General features: G+C 42.7%; 1 long non-coding RNA gene across 1 annotated transcript; it reads right to left on the minus strand.

Moving 5' to 3' along the window:
* Positions 1 to 1,529: 1,529 nt before the first annotated feature.
* Positions 1,530 to 4,335, minus strand: LOC138993874 (uncharacterized). Its single transcript, XR_011468351.1, has 3 exons — positions 4,226 to 4,335; positions 3,214 to 3,362; positions 1,530 to 1,762 (listed from the first exon to the last, which is right to left on the minus strand). It is a non-coding gene; the product is annotated as an uncharacterized lncRNA (long non-coding RNA).
* Positions 4,336 to 19,264: the final 14,929 nt, after the last annotated feature.

The raw sequence follows: 19,264 nt of genomic DNA on the forward strand, positions 1-19,264 counted from the left end.
TCTTTTGGAGAGAAGGTCAGCATGGTACAGGGCATGGAGCATTTACCTAAAAGCCAAACAGACATGGAGGAGAAGACTGGCTCCTCTACTCATTAAGAGTGTTGGGCTTGGCTGGTTTTGCTCAGTGGTTGAGCATCAACCTATGTACCAGCAGGTCATGGTTCAATTCCGATAGGGGCACTTGCCCAGGTTGTGGGCTCAGTCCCCAGTGGGGGCCATGTGGGAGGCAACCAATTGATGATTCTCTCTCATCATTGTTATTTCTATCTCTCTCTCCTACACCTCTCTTCTCTCTGAAACCTTTAATAAAAACAAATTATTTAAAAAGGAGTCTATAGTTGGGCAAGTCATTTAGCTACCTGGACCCTCTGTCTCTTCATCTGTAAAATTTACAAAAAATTCTGCTACTGAGATGGTATTATATAGTTGTAGTGAGTGTAAAGTGAGATGCTAGCTTTGAAAGTACCTGTGCATGGTGAGTGTTAATTATCCTCCCCTAACATATGTCTCCGAAATCTGGGTGACCACAGAGTCTGACAAGTCTGCATGCCCACAGAACCTGAATAAACTTCAGGACTAACTAAAGGTCAGAAACCTAAGTGGACGTTGTAGGATGCCATCCTCAAGTACTTTTGCAGGGGAAGGTCATACATTGGCATTCAGAATGGCAGATAATAGGTGAAATTGAGAACATGTTATGGGTGTGCTCATGAGCCCCCAGTAATGAACAAGAGAGACAGAAGCATGGAGGGATTTGGGGTGTGGATGACCAGCCAGTAAAAGAAGGTATCAAAGCTAATATGCCCTCATTCCAATGCACAGGCTGGTGAGGCCATGGGTCGCTGGGGTTATAAGATGTGCTAGATGGCAGGGACAAACAGGCAGGGCAGACCATGGCAGAGGCTACGTGGGGCAATCGAGGTGGAAGAGTGAACAGAGAGCGCTGGGAGATGGAGCCTGTAGGGTCAGCCCAGACCATCGCTTTTGTCAGGGCTTCTTTGGGAGACCCAGGCTTATCCTCTGCCTCAGGAAAACTCTGCGTCAAAGACCCCAACCACAGAGCCTGTGTCCCAACTTATCCTAACACCTAACACTTCCCAGCCCACGCCACTCAAAGCCCCACATCCCAAGGGCCAGGGTTGTTCTCATAGAGTTAGGCATCCAGTCCTGCTACATGTCAGTGTATTGCCTTAGAATTGGGTATCTCCAAATTTGTTTCTACTCCAACTCCTTCTGAGTCTTGCCCTATTAAAGGCTGCTACTATAGGCCTGTTATGTGCTAGAAGGTCATGTTTTTCTTGACCAAAATCATATTCCCAGAATGCTTGAGAAAATATTATCAGGCCCTTTGCCCTGTTTAGATACATGGACATGGAAGGAGGATAGAAACTAGCTGGCAGACCTCGCCTCTGATCTATCCTGAGTGCCTTGCATTCATGGGCTCAGTACAGGGCACACAGTCCGTTCTGTTCATCCACAGAGGGTCCACTAGAAAGAATGTCTAAATGGGAAGAATGACACAGTCTCAATAATGCCACAGGTATAATTTATTTGGGACACAAGCTCTTCAGAATCGGCCACTCCAGCACTTTAGGTCTTCATCTTCTGGGACTGCACGTCAAGGGAAAGACACTTGCCAGGAATGGTGTGTGGAAAGTGTTATGCCAAGCACTGGATCCATGATTCATGAGCAATCTTCTGGGGCTCATGTCCAGGCAGGCTTACACCCCCATTCTTATTCCACAGGGTCATGAACACCACCCTTTTAAAATACAAATTTGATCATGACATTTCGTCTGCTCAGAAACCTCCAGCAGCCGAAACCGGTTTGGCTCAGTGGATGGAGCGTCGGCCTGCGGACTGAAGGGTCCCAGGTTCGATTCCGGTTAAGGGCATGTACCTGGGTTGGGGGCACATCCCCAGTGGGAGATGTGCAGGAGGCGGCTGATCGATGTTTCTCTCTCATCGATGTTTCTGACTCTCTATCTCTCTCCCTTTCTCTCTGTAAAAAATCAATAAAATATATTTAAAAAAAAAAAAAAAAAAAAGAAACCTCCAGCAGTCTGCCAAACTCTTTGGCAAGGCAGCTCATTCCTTTCTGGACCCTGGCTTGGATGATTCTCTCCTGAGATGTTGCAAATTCTAGTGACCACAATCTCAATCACTTTCCCATCTCCAGTGTAGGACCCACATTTCCCCATCATGTGTACTGCCCTTCCTTACTGTGGAAAACTTTATGCCTCCTTGAAGCTCTTCCTTAAATGTTCTCTACTCTCGGAAATACTTCCCAACCTCCACTGATCCACCCACCCAGGCAAAACCAATAATTCTTCCCGGGGCCTCCAAGACCTTAGTAGAAATTTGTGCAAAGCTGTGGCCATCCTGGATTGTAATTATTTTTTTTTTTCTTTAAACAGCTCACATTTATTATCGATAACAATAAAAAATCTTGTAAAGACTATCAGTATTGTATTACCAAGAGTGAGGTAATAGGTTTACAAAACATTTACAGAAGTTGATATGCAAATAATGCATTCAGGGAGGAAAGTGGAAACCAAGTGGTTAGTGCTGGAGGAGGCAGGGGGACAGCAGCGCTGGGAGCGCAGGGCACAGGGAGATGGGACCGTGTCACGGAGCTGGGCGAGACCCTGCACAAGGAGCGCCAGGCGCACAAGGAGAGTGCGTGCGCTGTCTGTGCCCCGGCCCTACAGACGCATTCAACTCTCTGGGTGAACCCCTGGATTGTAATTATTTACATAGTTCTGTCTCCATGAACTAGCTGTGTTTGCCTTTTTATCTCACCTTCAGCACAATGCCTGACTGACATAGGAGATACTCCATAATTGGGGTTCTCTTTGCTTTCCCTCTGCCTCCCAGGATCACCCATTTTCTAGGAAGAGTGAAGCCCCCTGGCGGGGAAGGGGGAGGAGGGTGGCAAACCTTGGGTCAATAAAGACCTGTGAATCTCGGATCATGGTTACTTGTCTCAAATGAGAGCCCCCTCGGGGACAGAGACAGGGATAGGGCTTCTCTTTGAGGAGAGGGTCTTAGATAATGCAGCCAGGTGTCCTTCTGCCATTCACTTCCAGCCTCTTTCTCTCCGAGTTACCCAGACGTCTGTGTGCAGTGGCCATATGAACCTCCATCAGCCCCAGGAAAGTCCACTGGGGAGTAGTTAACACCCTTGTCAGCTCTTGACTGATTTATACTCACCACATGGACAGCAGGTTTGCATACATGGCCACATCCATTGCTGCAGCATTTCCTTCCCCTGGGACATGAGTAATCTCCTGAGCATCTTTCAACACAAGGCCCAACGGTTCCTTTGGGCACCTTGGGGCAGAGTCCAGGTTTGACTCCCCCTGAAAAAAAAAAGGTGTTTGTGGAGTCTGGAATAGTCACTAACCAGGTATGAAAACTTCTGTTAGAGGTCCACGGCCTCACTGCTGGCAGGACTGCCACCTCTTTCATTTCTTCCTTTGTACTCCTGGTCCCTCCCTCAGCCTTGGCAGCTCCACCCTCACACTGAAGCCCCCATTTTCACAGTCAGGCCCTTAGGAGAATGTTCTCCCAGCTGCAAAGGCTGCCCAGTCCCAGCAGGCAAGAAACCTGCTCTGTCATAAGCCTCTTCTTGCCACCTTAGAAGAAGATAATAGAAAAATCTCTGATCCCAGACATCCATCTTCCCACCCCACACGTACCCCATGTTCATCCCGGAGCTACTCCGTGTTGGAGCCCTAAAGCCAGGCACATGTAGAGAGAGCCCCAACTTTTAATAAGGCCCAACCTGATCTGATAAGAAGAATGGGGCCCTGGCTGGTGTGGCTCAGTTGGTTATTGCATCGCCCCATATACTGAAAGTTTGCAGGTTCAATCCCCATTTGGGGCAGGCATGGTGGGCAACCAATTGATGTTCTCTCTCACTTCGATCTCTCTCTCTCTCTCTCTCTCTCTCTCTCTCTATATATATATATATATATATATATATATATGTATATACCTTCTCCTCTCTCTAAAATATCAATAAGCATATCTTCGGGTGAGAATTAAAAAATAGAAGAAAAATGGGAAACGCAGGGTGATAACTCCAGAAGGTCAAAAAAAGTGGGTCTGATCAATCCCAAATCTCCACTCTGCAGCCTGTTCCTGTGCCCCACCATCCCAGGTAGGTAGCTGGGCTCTGAGCCTCCTCTGCTCTCAGGAAGGACCCCCTCAGCACCCTTACCTCCAGGAGGACCTCTCTGAGCAAAGGCCATCTCCATCCCCAAGATGACAAAAGCCACTAGAACAAAGACTGTGCCTGTCTTCATGTTGGCCTTTGATGTGAATGCACACACTGAGCCCAGCCCCAATTTATACCCTTAGTGTCACCAGAGAGGAGTGTGGTGTGGGCCAATAGAACAGGAAATGTACAACATGATCTAGTTAGTTTGTTCTATTTCATAACTGGTTTCTCTATAATTACGGTACGTTTTCTTGTAGATGCAAATCCAAACAGGAGAGTTCTGGCGTTGCTACATCAAAACTTGGCATTGTTTTCCCTGGTGTCATTAGAAATAGTGGCCAAAGAAATAAATTTTCTGTATATAATTCAAAATTTCAGAGTAAGAGCATAAACTTTGAAGCTATGTGTTATTCCACCTGGAGCCTCCTGGAGGTCCCGTTCCAGGAGGATTCATGTGGTTCTATGAGAGATGGTGAACAGGTTGTGCTTTGGAGACCTCCAGGGCTGAGATCCCCAAGTAGGGGTGGAATGAGGACCTCCCCTTCATCACAAAGGTAGGTACTGAGGTCTCTCATCTGAGGAGATGGATGTTCAAAGATCACAAGCTGGCAAGGCCCTTGGGGATGGAGAGACAGGGTCCACTCTTGATGGCTGGTGGTCTCTGAGCCTACCCTTCTCCATACTGAGAGTTCCATAGAAAGAGGCCTGGGTGGGTGATCTCCAATGAGATTAACAACAGGAAAAGACTGTTACAGAATTTCAGAGAAGGGGGTATAAAGGTAAAACTCCAATGACTATAGGAATGAAGAGAAGCCTGCTTTGTCTTTGGTGGTCAGATCAGGGACAAGCACCTCATGAGCACCTATGGGGAGGCCAGGCTGAGGTACTCTGAGATCACAGGGACACTAAGTGATCCAAGAGAGGAGGGCTCAGACCAGCCATCCCAGGCAGTTAGCTCACACCCAGTATTTCAGACTCTTTGGGTGTTCATAGCGTACAACACCCAGGACACCTCTGTCTGAAGAAGGAACTAGAATACCTGAAGAAGACAAGCAGCTCAGTACAGGGTGGAGATCAATTGCCCAAGGCAGCACAGAGAACAAAAGAAAGCACAACAAAAAACAAGACCAAATGCAAATTCGAGGTGTCTGGCCAGATGCCAGACTGCTGAGTAGCATGGCCTTGGTGAGTGCGTGGGGCCAAGGTGCACAGCCCCAAAGAACTTGCAGGAGAACCCTACAGAGCACTCTTGGTAAGGGGAGGTCTCCCTAATCCCTCCCTAAAGGTGACTTAGACACAACTACTATCACTTAATTAACATCATCTTTAAAAAATTTTCGGTGTTTTGTATGTATTTTTCTAAGTCCTTTCCTATAATTTGCACACACACATGTATATGCAAATATGTATCTTTGCTGCAGAAGTGAAATTATACTGTATGTATTGTTTTGCTTTATTCACTTAACATTATGTCTTTTTTAAATATATTTTTTATTGAATGAGGAAGGGAGATGAAGAGATAGACAGGTACATCGACGATGAGAGAGAATCATGGATCAGCTGCCTCCTGCATGCGCCTTACTGGGGATTGAGCCCACAAGTTGGGCATGTGCCCTGTCCGGGAATCAAACCGTGACCTCCTGGTTTATAGGTTGATGCTCAACCACTGAGCCACACTGGCTGGGCTTAACATTATGTCTTGGAGAGATTGCATGTTAGTATCCCCCCTTTTAAAACAACTGCTATCTAATATTCTATTATAGGAGTAATTCATAATTTATTTAAACATATTTCAATTGCTGAACTTTTAGGTGGCCTCTTTATCATTAACAATTTGCTGTTATATGCATGATATACTTTGTATATGCTTCTTTGTTTATATATGTCAGTATTTCCCCTGAATAGATGCCTAAGCATGGAAATTCAAAGGATATGTTTACTGTGGAGTTGAAAGGCATTGCCAAATTGTCCTCCAAAAGGCTGCACCCGTTTACACTTGCTCCCGTTTACACTGGGCCCATCATATTCATTTTTAAGCCTATAGTTCAGTGGTAATAAACTCACTCATATTGTTGTGTAGCCATCACCACCACCAATCCCCATAACTCTTTTCATCTTGTAAATCTGAAACTCTATACCTATTAAACAATAACTCCCCATTATCTCCTCCATACCAGCTTCTGGCAACCACCTTTATACTTTCTGTCTCTATGAATTGACTACTCTACATACTTTATATAAGTGGAACCACACAATATTTGTCTTTTTGAGACTGGCTTATTTCACTTAACATGATGTCCTTAAGGTTCACCCATGTTGTGGCATACTGGAGAATGTCTTTTTTTTTTTATTTGGAACTTTTTAATTTAATTTAATTTAATGTTTTGCTGTAACATTTTATTTATTTATTTATTATTTTTTAAATTTTTTTTATTGATCAAGTTATTATATATGTGTCCTTATCCCCATATTACCCCCCAAAAACAGATCCAGAGACAGAGAAGCATCAATCAGACCAACAAACCTCAGAAGGAAGGTAGGGGAGGGAGGGATAAGGGGGAGAGATGAACGTAAGGACTTATATGCAAGCATATAGGCCTAACCAAAGGACATAGACAACAGGTGGGTGTGGGCATGAGTGAGGGGTATGGTGACAGCTGGGTTCTGAAAATATCAGGAGGAACACTTTGTAAAGTATATGATTTTCCAAGCACTATGCTGTGCACTTGAACCCAATGTACAATAATACTGAAAGTAAAGTGTAATTGTAAAATTAAAAATAAGCAAATTGAAATTTAAAAAAGACTTACCTATTTGAATCATGGGGGAGCAGACGTGACCACAGCCCTCCCTGATGCACTGTTCTCCTTGCCCTCAGTCCCTGCCTGCTCTGCATTGGGGCTCGCAGATGCCTGAGGAGAGGAAAGACTAGTTAAAAGCTTTTAAGTCTTATACTTGATGAATAAAATTTTCAGTCCCTCACAGTATCATCCAAAACCCCATCAATGACTTAAGTATAAACCTAACAAATTATATTCAGAAAACTACATAATATTACTAAGAAAAAAATTGAAAAGATCTTAATAAACAGAGTCGTATATGGTGTTCATGGATTAGAAGATTCATGATCATGAAGATATGAGTTTTCCTGAAATTGAAATTGAATGTAATTCCAATCAAAGTCTTAGAAGGATTTTTAAATGAAAATTCATAAACTAATACTAAAACTTATATGAAAGTCCTAAAAATCAAGAATAATCAAGAAAATTTTTCCTGTTTTTTTTTTCAGTTACAGTTGACATACATTATTATACTAGTTACAGATGAACAACATCGTGATTAGACATTTATATACTTATAAAGTGTTCACCCTGAATCAAGACAATCTAGAACAATGTTATTGGGGTTGGGGCTGGGAAGGGGTGGAAGAAAAAGATGAAATTAGCTAATTTTATTATGACTATTACTCATAGTAGTTCACTTATAGATAATCATCCACAAAAAAAAGAAGGGAGCAAAGGAAATACTTAAGTGTTAGTGTAAGATAACTATTAAAACAAAAATATAAACCTTTCTAAATGCAAAACATGTAGTAAGAGAGAGAGGAAGGGGGATAGATTACACCAATAAAATATGTTACTCAGTGAAAGATCATCTAGCTAATAAAGAGTAAATAAAACTCTAACAGTAAAAAGGTATGATAAATCACCCAATTAAAAGGAATTCTTATCTTTTAAAGATACATACAGAAGTCATCTATAATAATAAAAGCATAATATGCTAATTAGATCGGATATCCTTCTGGACGACCTTCCAAATGTAGCTGGAGCTGCGAGGGAAGCCCGGGTTCCCGGGCCAGAGGGAAGCTGGTGCCCACAGCCAGGGGAAGGAAGGACTGCTCTTGCACGAATTTTGTGCATCAGGCCTCTAGTATGTCATAAAATAATGTCCGGAATTTTCTTCAAAATAGCATGAGATGAGGGGAAATGAATGGGATTATAAAAGAACAATGATTACACATTAACAGTGGTTGAAGCTGGGTGATGGGTATGTGGTATATCATTATACTATTCTGTCTGCTTTGTATGTGTTTACATTTTCCCATAATAAAAAGTTTAAATATAAACTATTTATCCTTACAAACAAAGCTCTATTAATTAATCTTGGGTTAAAATAGAATGTGTCAAATTACTCCCAGGTCCTGTAAGGACTGTGCCCCAGAATGTATACCTCAGTGAGAAAGTCCTCATGAAATAAAATAGTACATTTCCCAACTCCATGGCCAACATTCCCATTCTGATCTACTCACAATTTCCGCACAGCCTGTCCAAACAGCTCGTTCTGCATCTATGACTCACACACTGAGATTTGGGTAAGTCAGTGCTTCTCTATCTTCCTAATGCCGCGACCCTTTAATACAGTTCCTCATGTTGTGGTGACCCCCAACCATAAACTTATTTTCGTTGCTACTTCATAACTGTAGTTTTGCTACTGTTAGGAATTGTTAATGTAAATATCTGATATGCAGGATATATTTTCTTTGTTACAAATTGAACATAATTAAAGCATAGTGATTAATAACAAAAACAATATGTAATCATATATGTGTTTTCCAATGTTCTTTGGCTACCCCTGTGAAAGGGCCGTTCAACCCCCAAAGGTGTTGAGACCCACAAGTTGAGAACCGCTGGATTAAATGATTATTTGGAGGAAGAAGCTGGAAATAAGCTCACTTTCTGTGTAAACGGGGGTGGGATAGCTGTTAAGTGCAATAGTGGACGGTTTTTTATTGGTTTATTGGCTCTATGGGAATCATTTTTTGTTTTCTCAATCACTTTGCAAGAAGTGGATATGACTTCCAAGAGAATAAGGCTTTGGATCATTTGCTCGAAGGGCCCTTTGTAGGATCTGTGATTTTTCCCCCCTCAAAGTCAAGGGCTCATTTGGAATTAAGAAACAAACTTTTCCTGATCAGCGTGTCTCGGGGGTTAAGATCAACCTAAGAACCAGGAGTATATGGTTTGAGTCCTGTCAGGGCACATGCCCAGGTTATGGACTGGTTCCCCAGTGAGAGGGTGTGCAGGAGGCAGGCAATAGATGATTCTCTCTCATCATCGATGTTTCTATCTCTCTCTCCCTTTCCCTTCCTATCTAAAGTCAATGAGAATATATTTTTTAAAAAGAAACAAACTTTGAAAGGCATTGCCTCCATGGATACCTTCCTACAACCATCTGTTCACAGACTTCCAGAAGAGCAAAAACCAGAGCAAGGGGAGCAGCCCAAGTAAGCAGACCTTATGCATGTGCTACGCCTTGAGTGTGCTCTGGAGCTTGGCATTTCAAGAAGGTAAATAAATAATCACATAAAAAAGAGCACTTGAAAAAGTCTTTCCCAAAACAGGCTTTTACATGACTTCCTTGTCTAATGTATGCATGCACTGATGGTGAGGGAAAAGACTCAACAGCTACCTGGCCAGGCTGGAGGAGGTCTCAGATTTCTGTGACCCAACTACACACATAGGTACATTGCTGCTGTGTTAGGGAGGTGGAGCCAACTCTACCTCATGGCATAGAATTGGGGAATGATGGGTGGTCAGGAGGCCACACACAGGCTGTTCATGGGAGAGGCAGCCAGCCCAGAGGTGATGAAGAGCTTTGGCTGACTGAAAAATGCCACCAAATATATACATGTAATTCTTCATTTTTAAAAATATAAATATGGGGAGAAAAAATGGCGGAGGCTTAGACGGACGTGTTGGTGCTTTAACCCGGAGCAGATAGGGGCGAGCAGCTGAAACGGGTAACAATCAGCCCGATCAAGCTGGGGAGGTTCAGCTGAGAGACAGTCTGCAGCCAGGAAAGACAGAGAACTCCAAAAAAATGCGGATGGTTAGAGATTGAGGCTGAAACCTCCCCCTGAGCGCCAGCGCAGCGGCGAGACCGCGCCATCTTCGGCAGCTGTTACCGGCATCCAGAGATCGGCTACTAACCCGGCGGCTACTAACCCGGAGGCAACGACTCGCAAGCAACGCGACTGTAAGAGCCCAGAGGAGATCTGCACCCCTCCACGGAAAGGTTAGACTTACCCCAAAGGTGCGGATTGCAGTTCAGGTTGGAGCAAGGAACACGCTCGCGGGCGCAGGGGTAAATCTACCCTCTCCAAAATCCGCGCCCATAGAGGCCAGCGTGACCCGCAAGTGGGGAGGGCTCCCGCAGGGCTGCTGCCAGAAGGTAACACTATAAATGAGCCCATAGTTGGACTGGATGCAAAAGGGCGGCCTCAGAGTTTCCCTGATAGCCGGCTACTTGTCGCCAGGGGCTTGAGCGCGCGCAGACATTCCGCGCAGACACCCCTCGCAGTTCTGGAGGGTGGAACCCTGTGAGTTCGAACAGCTTCCCAGGCTCTTGTTTGCACACTTCCTCTTACTTCTGTGAGTTTGATTGCTGGCCCAGTGCATGTGATTGCCCAGTTGGGGTCACTAGCAGAGCTTGTAGGGGAAGATTGTTTTTGGGGAGCCTGGGAAACGGAGCTGGGAGTGGCGCCTGGGGAACCAACTCTCGGCGGAGCTGGTTCAGGTACAATAGAGAGCTTCTGGACAGAGAGAACTTTTAGCCTCGGAGGTCAATCCAGACACACTGCCACCCAGAGGCAGAGCCACAAACTGACTCTTCTGTAAATACAGATAAGGCAATAAGGGGATTTTACGGCCGGCCTTAAAATCAGGACTGTGGCTTACACCACGGAGGAACAGTGTAACAGAGGAAAATTCAACATTCTCCTGAATTCCGGGCGTGCCAATAAGAAGAGTAGAAGATCTGAAGCACCTGCATTACTGCACATTTTTATTTTTATTTTTTTAAATTACTTTTTCTCCTTTTAACTAAGAAAACATTTTTTTTCTTTTTTTCTTTTTTCTTTTTCTCCATCACCTGATTTTGCCCTTTCAGCTACTACATTTTTATTTTTAACTAGTATTATTACCGCTACCATTTTACCACTTTTTAAAGTGTCATTTTATTTTGTCTTTATTTTATTTTGGGACTAATGTTCTCCATTCTATTTTCATCGTTCCTTTAGCAACATTTTTCTCTACCTCAATTTGCCTCTGTGCTAAACAATCTCCCCCACTTTTTTCCTTTTGCTGTCCTGTTTCTCTTACCCTACTCCAGCTTTCGATTTTCCCTACTCTTTTTACCCCCAGTCAAAATTTAACCCTGCTTATATATCCTACGTCCAATCCCCTGTTCTAAATCCTTATACACCTTTCCCTTATCTTCCTTCACTATCCAATTTTTTTTCTTTTTTTCCTCTTCTTCTTCTTCTTTTCTCTCTCCATTGTTTTATTGTTGTTTGCTTGATTGACGAGTATATTGGGGGTTTTTCTTTTTTAGGATTGTTTGTGAGGTTAGACTGCTTATTCTTTTTATTTTCCTGCCCCGCCCTCTCCCCCCCCTCCCCGGTTATTTCTGTGCTTCTGTTTCCCCTTGCGTTGCTTGATATTATTGGTTTTTTGTAGTTTGTATTCATCTCCAGGAATCTGTTGCTGTAATTTGTTGGTATTAGTGGCGGACCTATAGGAGTTTTCTCCTCATATAAATAGTCTCTTCCCCTTTTATACTTCATTCTCTTTTCTCTCTTACTTTTTTTTTCTTTTTTTTTTTCCTCCTCTTTTTCCCCTCCCTTTTTCCAATTTCATTTTTGCACTCCTTTTTTTCTTTCTTTATTTTTTCTCTTCTACCTTTTTCTCTTCTTTCCCCCTTATCTCCCAACTCTCTTAGCTCGGGTGGCCACCTTTATTTGGGGTTAGTAATATCGTAAATACAATAGTGTTCAGTGCCTGGTACGTTGTGCCTTGTTGTGTTGTATTTTGTGCCCTTAAATCAACGCAGCAGATTCAAGCAACAGCGGCCTCCTGATCACCACACGCTCTGCCTGGGGAACAGTTGCTGTGTGTGAAGCCTCCCTCCACCAGCCAGAAGAGCCACCACAGCTGTGAACAGCACCCACCAGAGGCCCTGCTATCAACAGAGGAGCCGCTGCTACCACAACCGCCCAAGGAGCAACCACAGCCCGAGGAGCCACTGCCACCCAGGGAGCAGCCACTGCCACCCAGGGTCCAGCCACTGAACGACTCAACAACTAGTCATGTCAGTGAGATCAAACATGGGTAGACAAAGAAACCCCCAAAGGAAAGAAAAGGAGGACTCGCCAGAAAAGCAGCTAAGTGAGACAGAGATATGCAACATGACGGAAAAAGAATTCAGAATAAGGTTCCTAGAGTACATGCACCGGATGTTCAAGAAGCAAGAAGAAACAGATGAAAAACTCAACTACTTATGCAAGAAGCTAGAAGAAACAGATAAAAAAATCAACAACTTAAGTAAGTCCCAAGAAGAAATGAAGAGCGACATAGCTGAAATAAAAAACACCATTGAAAGTATCAACAGTAGACTGGGAGAAGCGGAGGACCAAATTAGTGAATTAGAAGACAAGGAAGCAAAACACACTCAAACTGTACTGCAAATGGAGAAAAAAATTAAAAGACAGGAGGAGAGCCTAAGGGAGCTTTGGGACAACATGAAACGAAACAACATACGAATAATAGGGGTGCCAGAACAACAGAAAGATGAACATGGATTAGAAAACCTATTCGAAGAAATAATATCAGAAAACTTCCCTGAGGTGGGGAAGAAAAAAAGTCACACAAGCCCAGAGAGTCCCAAACAAGGTGAACCCAAAAAGACCCACACCAAGACACATCATAATTACCATGGCAAATGTTCAGGATAAAGAGAGAATCTTACAGGCTGCAAGAGAGAGACGGAAAGTAACATACAAGGGATCTCCCATTAGATTATCAAATGATTTCTCAACAGAAACACATCAGGCCAGAAAAGAATGGACGGAAATCTACAAAGTGATGCAAAGCAAAGGACTGAATCCAAGAATACTCTATCCAGCAAGGCTATCATTCAAAATTGAAGGGGAAATAAGAAGCTTCGCAGACAAAAAAGGGCTAAGGGAGTTTATCACCACCAAGCCAGCCATGCAAGAAATGCTAAAGGGACTGGTGTAAAAAGAAGAAATATCAAGCTCAGAAAGAAAACAGCCACACACACACACACAAAAAGAAATGGCTACAAACAAGTACCTTTCAATAATAACTTTAAATGTAAATGGACTAAATGCTCCAACCAAAAGACATCGAGTGGCTGAATGGATAAAAAAACATGACCCATACATCTGCTGTCTACAAGAGACCCACCTCATTAGAAGGGACTCACACAGACTGAAAGTGAAGGGATGGAAAAATATCTTTCACGCAAATGGAAAGGAAAAGAAAGCTGGGGTAGCAATACTTATATCTGACAAAATACATCTCAAAGTGAAGGCCATAACCAGAGATAAGGAAGGCCACTTCATAATACTAAAGGGATCAATACAACAAGAAGATATAACCCTGGTAAACATATATGCACCCAATGCAGGAGCACCCACATACATAAGAAAACTTCTGGAAGATATCAGGGGAGAGATCGACAACAATACAATCATAGTAGGGGACTTTAATACACCACTGACATCACTGGATAAATCCGCTAGACAAAAACTCAGCAAAGAAACAGCAATCCTAAATGACTCACTAGATCAGATGGACTTAATTGACATCTTCAGAACACTTCACCCCACAGCTGCGGAATATACATTCCTCTCAGGTGCTCATGGGACATATTCAAAAATAGACCACATATTGGGTCACAAGCAAAGTCTCCACAAATTCAAGAAGATTGAAATCATAAAAAGCATCTTCTCAGACCACGATGGCATAATGTTAGAAATAAACTACAATAAAAACAACCCAAAATACTCAAACACTTGGAAGCTGAATAGCATGTTATTAAATATTGATTGGGTTACCGATGACATCAAAGAAGAAATTAAAAACATCCTGGACACTAATGACAATGAAAACACAACAATCCAAAACCTCTGGGACACAATGAAAGCAGTCCTGAGAGGAAAGTTTATAGCTCTACAGGCCTATCTCAAAAAACAAGAAAAAATGGTAGTCAATCATCTAACTCTACAACTCAAAGAATTAGAAAGAGAGCAACAAGAAAACCCCAGAGTGAGCAGAAGGAAGGAGATAATAAAGATTAGAGCAGAAATCAATGACATAGAGACCAAAAAAACAATACAGAAAATCAATGAAACCAAGAGCTGGTTCTTTGAAAGGATAAACAAGATTGACAAACCCCTAGCCAGGCTCACCAAGAAGCAAAGAGAGAGGTCCCAAATAAACCAAATCAGAAATGATAGAGGCAAAATAACAACAGACCCCACAGAAATACAAATGATTGTTAAACAATACTACGGGCAACTCTACTCCAACAAACTAGACAACCTGGAGGAAATGGACAAATTCCTAGAAAAATACAACATTCCAAAACTCAATCAGGAAGAATCTAAAAACCTCAATAGGCCAATAACTATGGAAGAAATTGAAGCAGTCATCAGAAAGCTTCCAGCAAACAAAAGCCCAGGGCCAGACGGCTTCACAGGGGAGTTTTACCAAACATTCAAGGAAGAACTAAAACCTACCCTCCTCAAACTACTACAAAAAAATTCAAGAGGAAGGAATGCTTCCAAGCTCATTCTATGAAGCCAGCATCACCCTAATACCAAAACCAGGTAAAGACATCACAATGAAAGAGAATTACAGGCCAATATCCCTCATGAACATAGATGCCAAAATCCTCAACAAAATCTTAGCAAATCGGATCCAGCAGTACATCAGAAGGATCATACACCATGACCAAGTAGGATTTATCCCAGAGATGCAAGGATGGTACAACATCCGTAAATCAATAAATGTGATACATCACATAAACAAATTGAAAGAAAAAAACCACATGGTCATATCAATTGATGCAGAAAAAGCATTCGACAAAATCCAACACCCATTTTTGATAAAAACTCTCAGAAAGGTGGGAATAGAAGGATCATACCTCAACATAATAAAAGCCATATATGACAGGCCCACAGCCAACATCATACTCAATGGTCAAAAACTAACACCATTTCCCCTAAGAACAGGAACAAGACAGGGATGCCCACTCTCACCACTCCTGTTCAACATAGTACTGGAAGTATTAGCCATTGCAATTAGGCAAGAAGAAGAAATAAAAGGCATCCAAATTGGAAAAGAGGAAGTAAAACTGTCCTTATTTGCAGATGACATGATATTATACATACAAAACCCTAGAGACTCCATCAAAAAGCTACTAGACTTAATACATGAATTTGGCAATGTAGCAGGATACAAAATTAACCCCAAGAAATCTGAGGCATTTCTATACACCAATAGTGAACTTTCAGAAAGAGAGATTAGAAAAACAATCCCATTTACCATCGCACCAAAAAAATTAAGATACCTAGGAATAAACTTAACTAAAGAGGTTAAAGACCTCTACTCAGAAAACTACAGGACGTTGAAAAAAGAGATAGAGGAAGACATAAACAGATGGAAGAACATACCATGTTCTTGGATTGGTAGAATCAACATCATTAAAATGTCCATACTACCCAAAGCAATCTATACATTCAACGCACTTCCCATTAAAATACCAATGGCCTTCTTCAAAGATCTAGAACGAACTCTCCAAAAATTCATCTGGAATAAAAAAAGACCCCGAATAGCTGCAATGATCCTGAGAAAGAACAAAGTAGGTGGGATCTCAATGCCAGATATCAAGCTGTATTACAAAGCCACTGTTCTCAAAACTGCCTGGTACTGGCACAAGAACAGACATATAGATCAGTGGAATAGAATAGAGAGTCCAGAAATTAGCCCGAACCAATATGCTCAATTAATTTTTGACAAAGGAGGCATGAACATACAATGGAGCCAAGATAGTCTCTTCGGTAAATGGTGTTGGGAAAATTGGACAGATATATGCAAGAAAATGAAACTAGACCACCAACTTACACCATACACAAGAATAAACTCAAAATGGATAAAGGACTTAAATGTACGACAGGAAACCATAAAAATTCTAGAAGAATACAAAGGCAACAAAATCTCAGACATATGCCAAAACAATTTCTTCACTGATACAGCTCCTAGGGCAGTTGAAACTAAAGAGAAACTGAACAAATGGGACTACATCAAAATAAAAAGCTTCTGCACAGCAAAAGAAACCATCAACAAAACAACAAGAAAACCCACCTCGTGGGAAAACATATTTGCCAACGTCATATCTGATAAGGGCTTAATCTCCAAAATTTATAGGGAACTCATACAACTTAACAAAAAGAAGATAAACAATCCAATCAAAAAATGGGCAAAGGATCTAAATAGACACCTTTCAAAAGAGGACATTCAGAAAGCCAAGAGACATATGAAAACATGCTCAAAGTCACTAATCATCCGAGAGATGCAAATCAAAACAACAATGAGGTACCATCTCACACCTGTCAGAATGGCCATCATCAACAAATCAACAAACGACAAGTGCTGGAGAGGATGTGGAGAAAAAGGAACACTTGTGCACTGCTGGTGGGAATGCAGACTGGTGCAGCCACTATGGAAGGCAGTATGGAGGTTCCTCAAAAAATTGGAAATGGAACTCCCATTTGACCCTGTGATCCCACTTCTAGGAATATATCCCAAGAAACCAGAAACACCAATCAGAAAGGATATATGCACCCAGATGTTCATAGCAGCACAATTCACCATAGCTAAGATCTGGAAACAGCCTAAGTGCCCATCAGTAGATGAATGGATTAGAAAACAGTGGTACATCTACACGATGGAATACTATGCTGCTGTTAAAAAGAAGGAACTCTTACCATTTGCAACAGCATGGATGGAACTGGAGAGCATTATGCTAAGTGAAACAAGCCAGTCAATGAAGGAAAAATACCACATGATCTCACTCTTTCATGGATAATTAAGACCATTACAAACTTTTGAACAATAATAAATACAGTGGCAGAGCTGCCTCAAACTGATTGTCGGACTGCAGTGGGAAGGCCAGGGAGGGTTGGGGGACAGGAGGGAGGGGAGTAAGAGATCAACCGAAGGACTTGTATGCATCCATATAACCATAACTAATGGACATAAGACACTGGGGGGTAAGGGAGGGCAGGGGCTTGTCAAGGGTGGGGCGGGGGGGGGGAAGGACACTTATGTAATACCCTTTGTAATACTTTTAGCGAAAAATAAAAAAAAAATAATGAAAACAAACAAAAAAATATATAAATATGGGTGGGCAGTGGAATCCCAAAGGGTTCTGGGAAAACATTCCTCTCAAGCTTATAAAGCCCGTTGCAGATGATGGTGTTCAAAGAGAAAAGACCCAGTCAGTGCTATTTTGCTCCACCCTCCCTGTCCTGGTGTTAAATATGAAACATAGATAATCTATACATGACTTTCTATTGAGACTGTAACACCTGACCAGGAGAGCCCTGCCAGTGAATATCTTCCCTCTTTGGGAGAGAAGGTCAGCATGGTACAGGGCATGGAGCATTTACCTAAAAGCCAAACAGATATGAGGAGAAGATTGGCTCCTCTACTCATTAAGAGTGTTGGGCTGGGCTGGTTTTGCTCAGTGGTTGAGCATCAACCTTTCTACCAGCAGGTCATGGTTCAATTCTGATAGAAGCACGTGCCCCGGCTGTGGGCTCAGTCCCCAGTGGGGGGCATGTGGGAGGCAACCAATTGATGATTCTCTCATCATTGATGTTTCTATCTCTCTCTCCTTCACCCCTCTTCTCTCTGAAACCTTTAATAAAAACAAATTATTTAAAAAGGAGTGTATAGTTGGGCAAGTCATTTACGTACTTGGACCCTCTGTCTCTTCATCTGTAAAATTTACAAAAAATTCTGCTACTGAGATGATATTGTAGAGCTGTGGTGAGTGTAAAGTGAGATGCTAACTGTGAACGTGCCTGTGCATGGTGAGTGTTAATTATCCTCCCCTAACATATGGCTCCAAACTCTGGGTGACCACAGAGTCTGACACGTCTGCATGCCCACAGAACCTGTATAGACTTCAGGACTAACTAAAGGGCAGAAACATAAGTGGACGTTGTAGGATGCCATCCTCAAATGTCTTTGCAGGGGAAGGTCATACACTGGCATTCAGAATGGCAGATAATAGGTGAAATTGTTTGAGAACATGTAATGGGTGTGCTCATGAGCCCCCAGTAATGACCAAGAGAGACAGAAGCATGGTGGGATTTGGGGTATGGATGACCAACCAGTAAAAGAAGGTATCAAAGCTAATATGCCCTCATTCCAATGCACAGGCTGGTGAGGCCATGGGCTGCTGGGGTTATAAGATGTGTAGACGGCAGGGACAAGCAGGCAGGGCAGACCATGGCAGAGGCTACGTGGGGCAATTGAGGTGGAAGAGTGAACAGAGAGCGCTGGGAGATGGAGCTTGTAGGGTCAGCCCAGACCATCGCTTTTGTCAGGGCTTCTTTGGGAGACCCAGACTTATCCTCTGCCTCAGGAAAACTCTGAATCAAAGACTCCACCCACAGAGCCTATGTCCAAACTTATCCTAACTCCTAGTCACTCCAGGGAAGCAGCTGGTACTTCCCAGCCCACACCACTCAAAGCCCCACATCCCAAGGGCCAGGGTTGCGCTCATAGAGTTAGGCATCCAGTCCTGCTACATGTTGGAGGATTGCCTTAGAATAGGGTATCTCCAAATTTGTTTCTCCTCCTACTCCTTCTGAGTCTTGCCCTATTAAAGGCTCCTACTACAGGCCTGTTATGTGCTAGAAGGTCATGTTTTTCTTCCCCAAAATCATATTCCCAGAAAGCTTGAGAAAATATTACCATGCCCTTTGCCCTGTTTAGACATGGACATGGAAGGAGGAAAGAAACTAATTGGCAGACCTTTCCTCTGATCTATCCTGAGTGCCTTGTATTCATGGGCTCAGTACAGGGCACACAGTCCGTTCTGTTCATCCACAGAGGGTCCACTAGAAAGAATGTCTAAATGGGAAGAATGACACAGTCTCAA

Source organism: Myotis yumanensis, unplaced genomic scaffold, assembly GCF_028538775.1.
Source record: "Myotis yumanensis isolate MYYU_CA2020_CCGP unplaced genomic scaffold, mMyoYum1.0.hap1 SCAF_16, whole genome shotgun sequence".
Classification (NCBI taxonomy): Eukaryota; Metazoa; Chordata; class Mammalia; order Chiroptera; family Vespertilionidae; genus Myotis; species Myotis yumanensis.